Consider the following 11,800-nt stretch of genomic DNA (forward strand, 5'->3'; position numbering starts at 1 on the left):
AAAAAGGAAAAAGGATCCATAAATAGGGCAAAAGCTTTATACTCTTACTTAGTTCTTTAACTCAGTAATCAATTACAAGAGACGGGAAGATTTTAGCAGAGAGTGTTAAGAAAAGAAAAAACATAAGTAATAGATTATTTAAATTAAAATGTAGATTTTTAAATTTATTTTACCATATTTGCAATGTGGGATTTTTTAAAAGTTATTTTGTTCTTTTATAAATGTCACATCCTAAGTAATTAGCTGAAAAAGGATATATCTATTATAAAATATAAAATTCAATATACTGTTGAAAAAAAAAATTAAAGTATAGAATAAATTTGAAAAATTAAGTAAAGTTTGAGATTTTCTCTGATTTTTGTGAAGCAAAATTTTAGTGCACAATTACTCTCAAATTATGAGAATGGGATTGGGAGCATTGTATTCAACGTAAACAAATAGAAAGCTAGCCTAGAAAAAAAAAATTGATATTATGTCTATTTTATTGTATAATTATATAATTTGCGTCAAATCCCAAATTGGTGGGTTAGTCAATCGTGCAAGTTTGCTGAAATTATTAAATAATTTAAATTAGTAATTTTTGATCAAGTAAAAAATATTTTAAAAATTATTTAAATTCGTCTCATTCGATAATTATAATTTGTGTATATAATACAAATAAAAAATACTTAATATGTTGAATTTTACCGATCTACTTATTAAAAAATTTTAATTTAATTCATTCCTAGTTTTAAGTCTAAATTAGGAGTTGAATTTAAATATTATTGACATTGTACAGACTAAATTGATGACGTTCAATTCAGTAATCTGGTGAATGAGGCGAATATAAAACTTGAAAGCATTTGTGTTCGAGAATAGTATAATTTTGCCTCTATGATCATTTCATTTTTATACTGTAAGAGGATGGAAATAAATATGGTATTTTTTTATAATCCGGTGATGATGTGGCTGTCTCGTTAGTAAGAGATCTTCACCAGTTAATTGGTTGAGAATTCCGTGATCACATGCTTAAAAGGGATTTACTGAATTATAGCTGTTAACAGTAACTTTCTTATGGAGTCTTACCCTAAAGTTGAGAGGGGGGAGTCTATGTGACTTGAGGCCAACCTATTCTGAAGCGTTTGAGTCTTCTTCGCTATGGGTGGGACCCCATATAGGTTTATCAGATCCTTATTACATGACTTTATCTTATGGTGACAACTCATTGTTTACTTTGGGCAAATCTTATGTAGCATTAGAGGTCCTGAAATAGTCCGGCCCAAACTGGCCCAAATAACTTTTGGATCAATTTTCCACTTGGCCCAAAATATTAACCCAAGTTATTTAGTAGTTTCGTGCTATCTATTATATACAATTTGGAATTGCCGTAATTTCTCAATGTGGGACGATTTCCCACAAGCTGGCAGCTGACCGTTACACTCGGTCCTGCTAAATTTATGACGTCCTCGTTGCTACTGAATCGGATACAATTGCTAACCAAGACTGGACCCTCGGGTATTGTGGTTCGCTAGTACCTCAGGCGGCTCCACCTCGTCTCACACGGATAGCCCTTTCCTCTGAGATCCACTAGCTCCGCAATTTGTTTGACCTAACCTGTCTTTGATACCAATTGAAACAGTCCGACCCAAATAATTTTTGGACCCACTTTCCACTTGGGCCAAAATGATTAACCCAAGTTATTTAGTAGTTTCGTACTAGCTATTATATACAATTCAGAATTGCCGTAATTTCTCGATGTGGGACGATTTCCCACAAGCTGGCAGTTGATCGTTACAGGTCCCCACACTGGTTTTGTCACACCTATTCTCTAATCTGTAGAGACGAATATGATCCGGAAAACTGACAGAACTCTGGGCAGCATTGTCCTACAAACGGAAAAAAAAATACGAAAAGAATTATCAGAATATAGTTAAAAATACTGACTCGAGGAAAGTCTACAGAATCTATAAACCTAAGCTCTGATACCAAAAATTGTCACACTCATTCTCTAATCTGTAGAGACGAATATGACCCGGAAAACTGACAGAACTTCCTCTAATATTTATACATATAAATACATATAACCTGCTATAATTTCCAAATATTAAACATATAAGAGAAAACTGGTGGTGGATCTAGTCAAATCATAATATATATACATTAAACAAAATACATTCTTCACTTGAATGTACAATCTATACATGATCTTTCAAAATTACAAAAAGAAATGATAAAAGACTTAGGATTGGTCCGACCTCCTCTAGACTCTGAGTGGACGATGGGAAAGGAAGGACAAACAAGAAGATGAGGACTGCTGAGCTGATCACCAAAAAGGAGCTGTAATATTAAAAGTATAAAGGTGAGTATAAAATACTCAGTGAGCGGATAAATAAATAACAAAGGGGAAAAGATAAAGTTTAGGTACTTAATAGTACCAAATATTTAGCTAAAAATAAGTCAGCTGAATAAATATAATTTAATTCAATCAACATAAAATATACTGTGAATAATAGAATCCGCATACACTCATAATATGTTCCCTGCAGATAATGCTGGCATCTCAGGTGTAATAAAATAATAACAGCCTGAGAGCAATGCTGGCATCTTAGGCTCTATGATGACAAATTTGGCCTAAGAGCTAATAAAATACTGGTCATACACATGTGCAGAGCTACCCCCAAAGGGTGACCACCTGACATACGCCCCAAAGGCTGTCTGTATATCAAGCGCTGTCCCAAAGACAGTATAAATATATGTCATGCTGAAAATAAATCACCTGCCATCAAGATGTTATCTGTTCGATGCATATACAGAGTGTAATCGGCTATTTATTCAGTTGTGCTTTGAATTCAATTTTCATTTATTCAAGAAATATAAATTAACTTTATCCTTTTCCATTTTAAATAAACAAAGTAACATATACATATATAAATATATTTAAGAAAAATATCAATGTTATATATTTATCCACTCACCAGTACTAGAGACAAAAAGACCTAGGTCGCAGGAGCACCCCTATTGTCTATCTTGGAAGCTGGATCCTCCTCTAAAATTAAAAAGAAAATAATATATTAAATAATAAATAAAAAAAATTTTAGGATGATAATATAAAACGTAAAATACGAAATTTTAAATATATTTTATATATATATATTTTTAAGAAAATTTCGGCAGTATTTCGGCATAGTTAGACCTCCCAAAAATACACAAACTCAACAAAAATACTCAATAACCTATAAATATTATTTAGATCAACTTATGAAAATCATTAATCCCAAAAATAAAAGAAGCAGAAAACAAAGTAAAAGCTCTGTTAATTGTTTTTTAAAAAATTTCCTCCTTAACTCAAATCTCCTCCCCCTCAACTCATAAACTTTTGAGATCCTCAGCTAGATCTTATTTTAAACCTATATTGTAACACCCCTTACCCTATCAAAGTGTAGACAGAGCAAGGAATGTCACAAACTATACCTTTTAGACATATCAAGACTAAACAATTACCTTTATCTGTAAATACCAATTTTAGTTATGTAAGTAACTTTCATCAAGATTAAAATAAGCGTGAGATTTTTAAACCAAAATTTTCGGCAGAGTTTTCTCTGTTTCATTAGCACTTTAACCTGTAATACATATGAACATCACACTTATAATAACACTAACAACTGTCACTTGATATCTTACTATTCTTTGATTTACATAACCTTCACAACTCACTCTATTTAATATGTACATGCCAAAATAAAACTGTACTATGACTCCGAGACTCAAAACAACCAGCTATGATGATGGCCTTGATATCTGATGTAGATCTCTGATAACTTCTGTTGCCCTATTTTATCTACAACCTGCGTGAGGTAAAAACCAACACGCTGAGCTAATGCTCAGTGGGTGATAGCAAACAAATAACAAAATAGAGCAAACAAGTTCACGTAGACAGATAATCGGAATAAAAACATCTTCTTTTTCCGTTATTGCACATTTTCTCTTTATAATAAATTACCACAGCTTAGTGCATGTAAGAGATGCAAACATATTAACACTCACTAATAAGTTCACAAAATCAAGTATCAATCTTAATTAAGATCTTAGCCCTTATAAACACATAGTAGGATCGTCTAGGTAGATAAGGAGTTATAACGGTAGGCACAGAGTGCCGAACGGTAGGCTCAGAGGCCAAAACTGTGATAGCAGGGCTCTATGACCGTGCTTATGAGGTACCTGATATGTAACCTCAAATAAAAATCATGTATCGGTAGCAGTACTGCGAACTCTGTATGTTTATATGGCATGCCATACCTTTAAGCTAACCTCGACTCCTATTACGTTTACCAGGGCCAAGTACCATTAATTCAATGTATCAATGTAAAATGCATGCCATTTGAAGCTATTTGAATTCATTTTCCAAAGTCCATATATCATATGCCAAGATTTACAATATGGAAAACTCATGGCAAATAGTGCAAAACTTTATCAACATAACATTCCAATTTAAGAAAACTACATTCTGCCATCTTTTGCATAAACTTTTCAAGTAGCTTAGAGTCACAATTTGACTTCAATTTCTTCATAAGAAATGTAAATTTATGTCTTATCTTTCCAACAAGATATGGTTCATGCAAATCTGATCATCCTATCTTAAGTTATGAATTTTTCTTTACAAGCTGCTCCATAAGGTCTTAATCAGTCCAGAATTGGTACCTGTTTATAGTATCACAAAACTTATCAGATTCATGCATTTCCATACTAATTCAAGCTAAAGTGTCTTCTACAAAGTTTTAGGTATACTTCTTAAGATTCAATTGGAACTGGTCTTAACAAATTTCACTGAGTACAAAATTAGTTATGGTATCATCAATAGACTCTGTTCCGGATGCACTACCACTGTATCCAGTTTAGGTTCACTTGCAATTTTCATCATCTTACATACAGATTTCGAATTTGGTCAATTCATAAAAGTTTTAGATCTTTGTCTTATCTTTCATTTGGTATATCTTAGGACTAATTTCAATAAATACACAATAAGTTATAAGGCTTCCAACACTGACTGTCCTGTTAGAACCTATTCTGGCAGATTTGCACTTTTAGCTCTCATGTTAAATTTCTTTACTCTAAGCCTTTCAAACATCATTTTAACATTCATATAACATATTTATACAGTCAAAGCAACATTTCCAGCAAGTAAAATCAACCCCTAATTTCACTTATTCATGGCAGAATCCAAGGAAAACAGAAAATCATACAAACACCAAACCTTTCTTGAATTCCTCCTTTCTTTTCCTCTTCTAATCTCTAGCTATCTCCTTTCCCTTTGATGTTCCTTCACCTAGGTCAATTTATGTCTTAGGAAAGGATTGAATAAACTATAAATTAAAGCTTTATAATTCAAATCCATGCATGAAGAAATGAGATGATGCTATTTCCTACTCATTTCTAAACTTACCTTTGATTTTCAAGCTTGGTGTATATGGAACCCTAAACTTTTCTTCTTCAATCCCTTCAATATATGGCTCTTCCTTTAGATCTTGATCTTAGGATGAATTTTGGTTAAAGAAAGAAGTTGATTTGGTGAGGTTTTGGCTTGGCTTTGGTGGGAGAAAGAAAAGAAATTCTTTGGTTTCCTATGGTGTGAGCTACGGCAAAGTGAAATGGAGAAGATGACAATCCCTTTTTCAAATTGCTTGGTCATTTCTTCATCCAATAGCTAGGTGACACATGGAAACTTTAACCCACTAAACTTTTTACCATATTTCAATTTAGTTTTTAAACTTTCAATAATCATAGATTGACCTACTAACATATGCTTTTAGCCTTTAGAAGTCCTTTCCACTTAAGCAAGCATGGCGGATTTAAAACAAACACCTCAAGCAAGCACGTCAGAAAACCCTAAGCACCTCCCAAAAGTGACTCGTTCCCGACTCGCTAATCACACTGTCTACTTTATTTCTGAATATGTCCGTTTCTATATTTGAGTTTTCTATAATTCAGTTATTAGCAGATTAGAGTTATGCTAGTACCTCCCCTAAGTAGCTCGGGGTAAGCTAGCACCTCCCCTAATGCCACTTACTTTAGTAGTGAAATAGCCTAACCCATACCTAGTGATGTCACTGCTCTAGCTATGGGTTTGAGGATGTTACAACTCTTCCCCTCTTAAGAAATTTCGTCCTCGAAATTTTACCTGCTTTGAATAGCTGTGGATATTGTTGCTTCATCACCTCTTCACTCTCCCATGTAGCTTCTTCTGCCTTGTGATTTCTCCACAACACTTTCACTAAGGGAATCTTCTTATTCCTTAACTCTTTTATTTCCCTTGCTAAAATTTTCACTGGTTCTTCTTCATAAGTCAGGTCAGACTGTACATCAATGGTTTCAGCTGGAATGACATGTGATGGGTCAGATCTGTATCTTCTTAGCATGGATACATGGAAGACATTATGTATTCTGTCTAACTCTGGAGGTAAAGCTAGCCTGTAGGCTACTGGACCCACACGCTCAATTACATCATATGGACCAATAAACCGAGGGCTTAGCTTACCTTTCTTGCCAAATCTTAGCACTTTCTTCCATGGAGAAACTTTCAAAAACACTTTATCCCCAATAGCAAATTCTATATCTTTTCTTTTCAAATCTGCATATGATTTTTGCCTATCTGTTGCAGCTTTCAATCTTTCTTTGATAATCTTCACTTTCTCCTCAGTCTGTCTTATCAACTCTGGACCTACAAGTTTAGCTTCACTGAGTTCTGTCCAGCACAATGGGGTTCTACATTTTCTGCCATATAATGCTTCATAAGGAGCCATTTTAATACTAGCCTGATAACTGTTGTTGTAAGCAAATTCTACTAGTGGAAGATATCTTTCCCAGCTTCCTTCAAATTCAATTACACAACGTCTGAGCATATCTTCCAAAACTTGAATTACTCTCTCTGACTGGCCATCTGTCTGAGGATGAAAAGCTGTACTAAAATTCAATCTTGTCCCTAGAGCTTCATGTAGTTTTTCCCAAAATCTGGATGTGAATCTTGGATCTCTGTCTGATATGATAGAGATAGGAACACCATGCAGTCTCACAATTTCATTAATGTACAATTCTGCATACTTCTCCAATGTGTAATCCATTCTGATTGGCAAGAAATGCGCTGATTTAGTTAACTTGTCAACTATTACCCAGATGGCATCTTTCTTCCTTGGTGTGAGTGGCAATCCTGTTACAAAATCCATGGTAATTCTATCCCATTTCCATTCTGGTATAGCAATAGGCTGCAATAATCCTGATGGGACTTGATGTTCTGCTTTTACCCGTTGACATGTCAAACATTTTGTTACAAATTCAGCTATATCTCTTTTCATACCTGGCCACTAATAGTGCATCTTCAGATCTTGATACATCTTAGTGCTACCTGGATGCATAACATATGGACTGTTGTGTGCCTCTGTAAGAATACTCTGTTTCAACTCTCCAATGTTAGGTACACATATTCTGTCACCATAGTACAAGTAGCCATCATCACTTATCACATGCTTCTGCTTCTTTCCCTCTTGTACTTGTCTAGTCCATAAAGCTATTTCTGTATCTTCTTTCTGTGCTTCTTTAATTTGCTGCAGTAAGTTGGGTCTAACCTTCAATTCTGCTATGATAGCTCCATCATCCGCTATAGTCAACCGCGCATTCATCGCTCTTAATGCAAATAACGATTTCCTGCTAAGTGCATCTGCTACCAAATTAGCTTTGCCTGGGTGATAATCTATAATGCAATCATAATCCTTCAGTAACTCCAGCCATCTTCTCTGTCTCAGGTTTAGCTCTTTCTGTGTGGGCAAGTATTTCAGACTTTTATGATCTGTATAGATGTCACATTTCTCACCATATAAATAATGTCTCCATATCTTTAGTGCAAACACTATGGCCGCCAACTCTAGATCATGAGTAGGATAGTTCTTCTCATGTGGCTTCAGTTGTCTAGAAGCATAGGCAATCACTTTACCTTCTTGCATCAAAACACATCCAAGTCCATTGTGAGAAGCATCACTGTATATCACAAATTCCTTGCCAGAAACAGGTTGTGTAAGTATAGGTGCTTCAGTGAGCATAGTCTTCAATCTGTCAAAGCTTGCCTGACATTTATCATCCCAAACATACTTAACATTCGTATGTAGTAATTTAGTCAATGGAGCTGCTATAAGTGAAAACCCTTTCACAAACCGTCTGTAGTACCCAGCTAGACCCAAGAAACTCCTGATCTCTGCAACATTCTTTGGTGGCTTCCATTCCAGTACAGCTTTAATCTTCTGTGGATCTACCCTGATTCCCTCTGCTGATACAACATGTCCCAAAAATGTTATTTCATTGAGCCAAAAATCACATTTACTGAACTTAGCATAAAGTTGCTTTTCCCTCAGAGTCTGTAATACTATCCTCAAATGTCTGTCATGGTCTTCTCTAGTTCTAGAGTATACCAGAATATCATCAATGAATACTACAACAAACTGGTCTAAAAATGGATGAAAGATACGGTTCATCAAATCCATGAATGATGCAGGTGCATTTGTTAACCCAAATGGCATAACCAGAAACTCATAATGTCCATATCGTGTTCTGAATGCAGTTTTAGGCACATCTGTCCCTTTAACTCTCAACTGATGGTAGCCCGATCTCAAATCTATCTTAGAGAAAATGCTGGCCCCTTTCAACTGATCAAACAAATCATCTATTCTGGGCAGTGGATATTTATTCTTTATAGTTACCTTATTCAACTGTCTGTAATCAATACACAATCGAAGAGATCCATCTTTCTTTTTCACAAACAACACTGGTGCACCCCATGGTGAAACACTAGGTCGAATAAAGCCCTTATCAAGTAACTCTTGCAACTGTATTTTCAACTCTTTCAATTCTGTAGGAGCCATTCTGTAAGGAGCAATTGAAATAGGTGCGGTGCCTGGCACAACTTCTATAGCAAAATCCACTTCCCTTTCTGGAGGTAACCCTGGCAACTCTTCAGGAAATACATCTGGAAAATCACACACTGTGGGTAGGTTTGACACATTAGGACCTTCCTTCTTAGTTTCAATCACACTGGCTAGATAAGCTGTACAGCCTTTTCTAATCAACCTCCTAGCTGTAGTGGCAGATATGACATTAGAGAGGTAATCTGACCTCTCACCAACAACTATAACCTCAGAACCCTCTAATGTTTTGAGTATAACCCGCTTTAACTTACAATCAACTATGACATGATGTCTAGACAACCAATCCATACCCAGAATCACATCAAACTCTCTAAAAGGTAACTCTATCAAGTCACCTAAAAAGGTATGACCTTGCACACATATAGGACAATCTCTGTAAACTCTATTCACAATCACAAGATGTCCTAAGGGATTGGTCACTGCTATGTCATGTTCTAAAGGTTCTACTTGAATTCCCATCTCATTATTAATGGGTATGCTGATGTATGAATGTGTGGAACCAGGATCACCTAGAATCGCCTAAACCTTTGCTCTGATACCACTAATTGTAACACCCCTTACCCTATCAAAGTGTAGACAGAGCAAGGAATGTCACAAACTATACCTTTTAGACATATCAAGACTAAACAATTACCTTTATCTGTAAATACCAATTTTAGTTATGTAAGTAACTTGCATCAAGATTAAAATAAGCGTGAGATTTTTAAACCAAACTTTTCGGCAGAGTTTTCTCTGTTTCATTAGCACTTTAACCTGTAATACATATGAACATCACACTTATAATAACACTACCAACTGTCACTTGATATCTTACTATTCTTTGATTTACATAACCTTCACAACTCACTCTATTTAATATGTACATGCCAAAATAAAACTGTACTATGACTCCGAGACTCAAAACAACCAGCTATGATGATGGCCTTGATATCTGATGTAGATCTCTGATAACTTCTGTTGCCCTATTTTATCTACAACCTGCGTGAGGTAAAAACCAACACGCTAAGCTAATGCTCAGTGGGTGATAGCAAACAAATAACAAAATAGAGCAAACAAGTTCACGTAGACAGATAATCGGAATAAAAACATCTTCTTTTTCCGTTATTGCACATTTTCTCTTTATAATAAATTACCACAGCTTAGTGCATGTAAGAGATGCAAACATATTAACACTCACTAATAAGTTCACAAAATCAAGTATCAATCTTAATTAAGATCTTAGCCCTTATAAACACATAGTAGGATCGTCTAGGTAGATAAGGAGTTATAACGGTAGGCACAGAGTGCCGAACGGTAGGCTCAGAGGCCAAAACTGTGATAGCAGGGCTCTATGACCGTGCTTATGAGGTACCTGATATGTAACCTCAAATAAAAATCATGTATCGGTAGCAGTACTGCGAACTCTGTATGTTTATATGGCATGCCATACCCTTAAGCTAACCTCGACTCCTATTACGTTTACCAGGGCCAAGTACCATTAATTCAATGTATCAATGTAAAATGCATGCCATTTGAAGCTATTTGAATTCATTTTCCAAAGTCCATATAACATATGCCAAGATTTACAATATGGAAAACTCATGGCAAATAGTGCAAAACTTTATCAACATAACATTCCAATTTAAGAAAACTACATTCTGCCATCTTTTGCATAAACTTTTCAAGTAGCTTAGAGTCACAATTTGACTTCAATTTCTTCATAAGAAATGTAAATTTATGTCTTATCTTTCCAACAAGATATGGTTCATGCAAATCTGATCATCCTATCTTAAGTTATGAATTTTTCTTTACAAGCTGCTCCATAAGGTCTTAATCAGTCCAGAATTGGTACCTGTTTATAGTATCACAAAACTTATCAGATTCATGCATTTCCATACTAATTCAAGCTAAAGTGTCTTCTACAAAGTTTTAGGTATACTTCTTAAGATTCAATTGGAACTGGTCTTAACAAATTTCACTGAGTACAAAATTAGTTATGGTATCATCAATAGACTCTGTTCCGGATGCACTACCACTGTATCCAGTTTAGGTTCACTTGCAATTTTCATTATCTTACATACAGATTTCGAATTTGGTCAATTCATAAAAGTTTTAGATCTTTGTCTTATCTTTCATTTGGTATATCTTAGGACTAATTTCAATAAATACACAATAAGTGATAAGGCTTCCAACACTGACTGTCCTGTTAGAACCTATTCTGGCAGATTTGCACTTTTAGCTCTCATGTTAAATTTCTTTACTCTAAGCCTTTCAAACATCATTTTAACATTCATATAACATATTTATACAGTCAAAGCAACATTTCCAGCAAGTAAAATCAACCCCTAATTTCACTTATTCATGGCAGAATCCAAGGAAAACAGAAAATCATACAAACACCAAACCTTTCTTGAATTCCTCCTTTCTTTTCCTCTTCTAATCTCTAGCTATCTCCTTTCCCTTTGATGTTCCTTCACCTAGGTCAATTTATGTCTTAGGAAAGGATTGAATAAACTATAAATTAAAGCTTTATAATTCAAATCCATGCATGAAGAAATGAGATGATGCTATTTCCTACTCATTTCTAAACTTACCTTTGATTTTCAAGCTTGGTGTATATGGAACCCTAAACTTTTCTTCTTCAATCCCTTCAATATATGGCTCTTCCTTTAGATCTTGATCTTAGGATGAATTTTGGTTAAAGAAAGAAGTTGATTTGGTGAGGTTTTGGCTTGGCTTTGGTGGGAGAAAGAAAAGAAATTCTTTGGTTTCCTATGGTGTGAGCTACGGCAAAGTGAAATGGAGAAGATGACAATCCCTTTTTCAAATTGCTTGGTCATTTCTTCATCCAATAGCTAGGTGACACATGGAAACTT

General features: G+C 34.9%; 1 long non-coding RNA gene across 1 annotated transcript; it reads right to left on the bottom strand.

Moving 5' to 3' along the window:
- Window positions 1–9,645: 9,645 nt before the first annotated feature.
- Window positions 9,646–11,391, bottom strand: LOC110613231. Its single transcript, XR_002487577.2, has 2 exons — window positions 11,330–11,391; window positions 9,646–9,923 (listed from the first exon to the last, which is right to left on the bottom strand). It is a non-coding gene; the product is annotated as an uncharacterized LOC110613231 (long non-coding RNA).
- Between the last annotated feature and the right edge of the window lie 409 nt (window positions 11,392–11,800).

The sequence above is a fragment of the Manihot esculenta genome, chromosome 16, assembly GCF_001659605.2.
Source record: "Manihot esculenta cultivar AM560-2 chromosome 16, M.esculenta_v8, whole genome shotgun sequence".
Classification (NCBI taxonomy): Eukaryota; Viridiplantae; Streptophyta; class Magnoliopsida; order Malpighiales; family Euphorbiaceae; genus Manihot; species Manihot esculenta.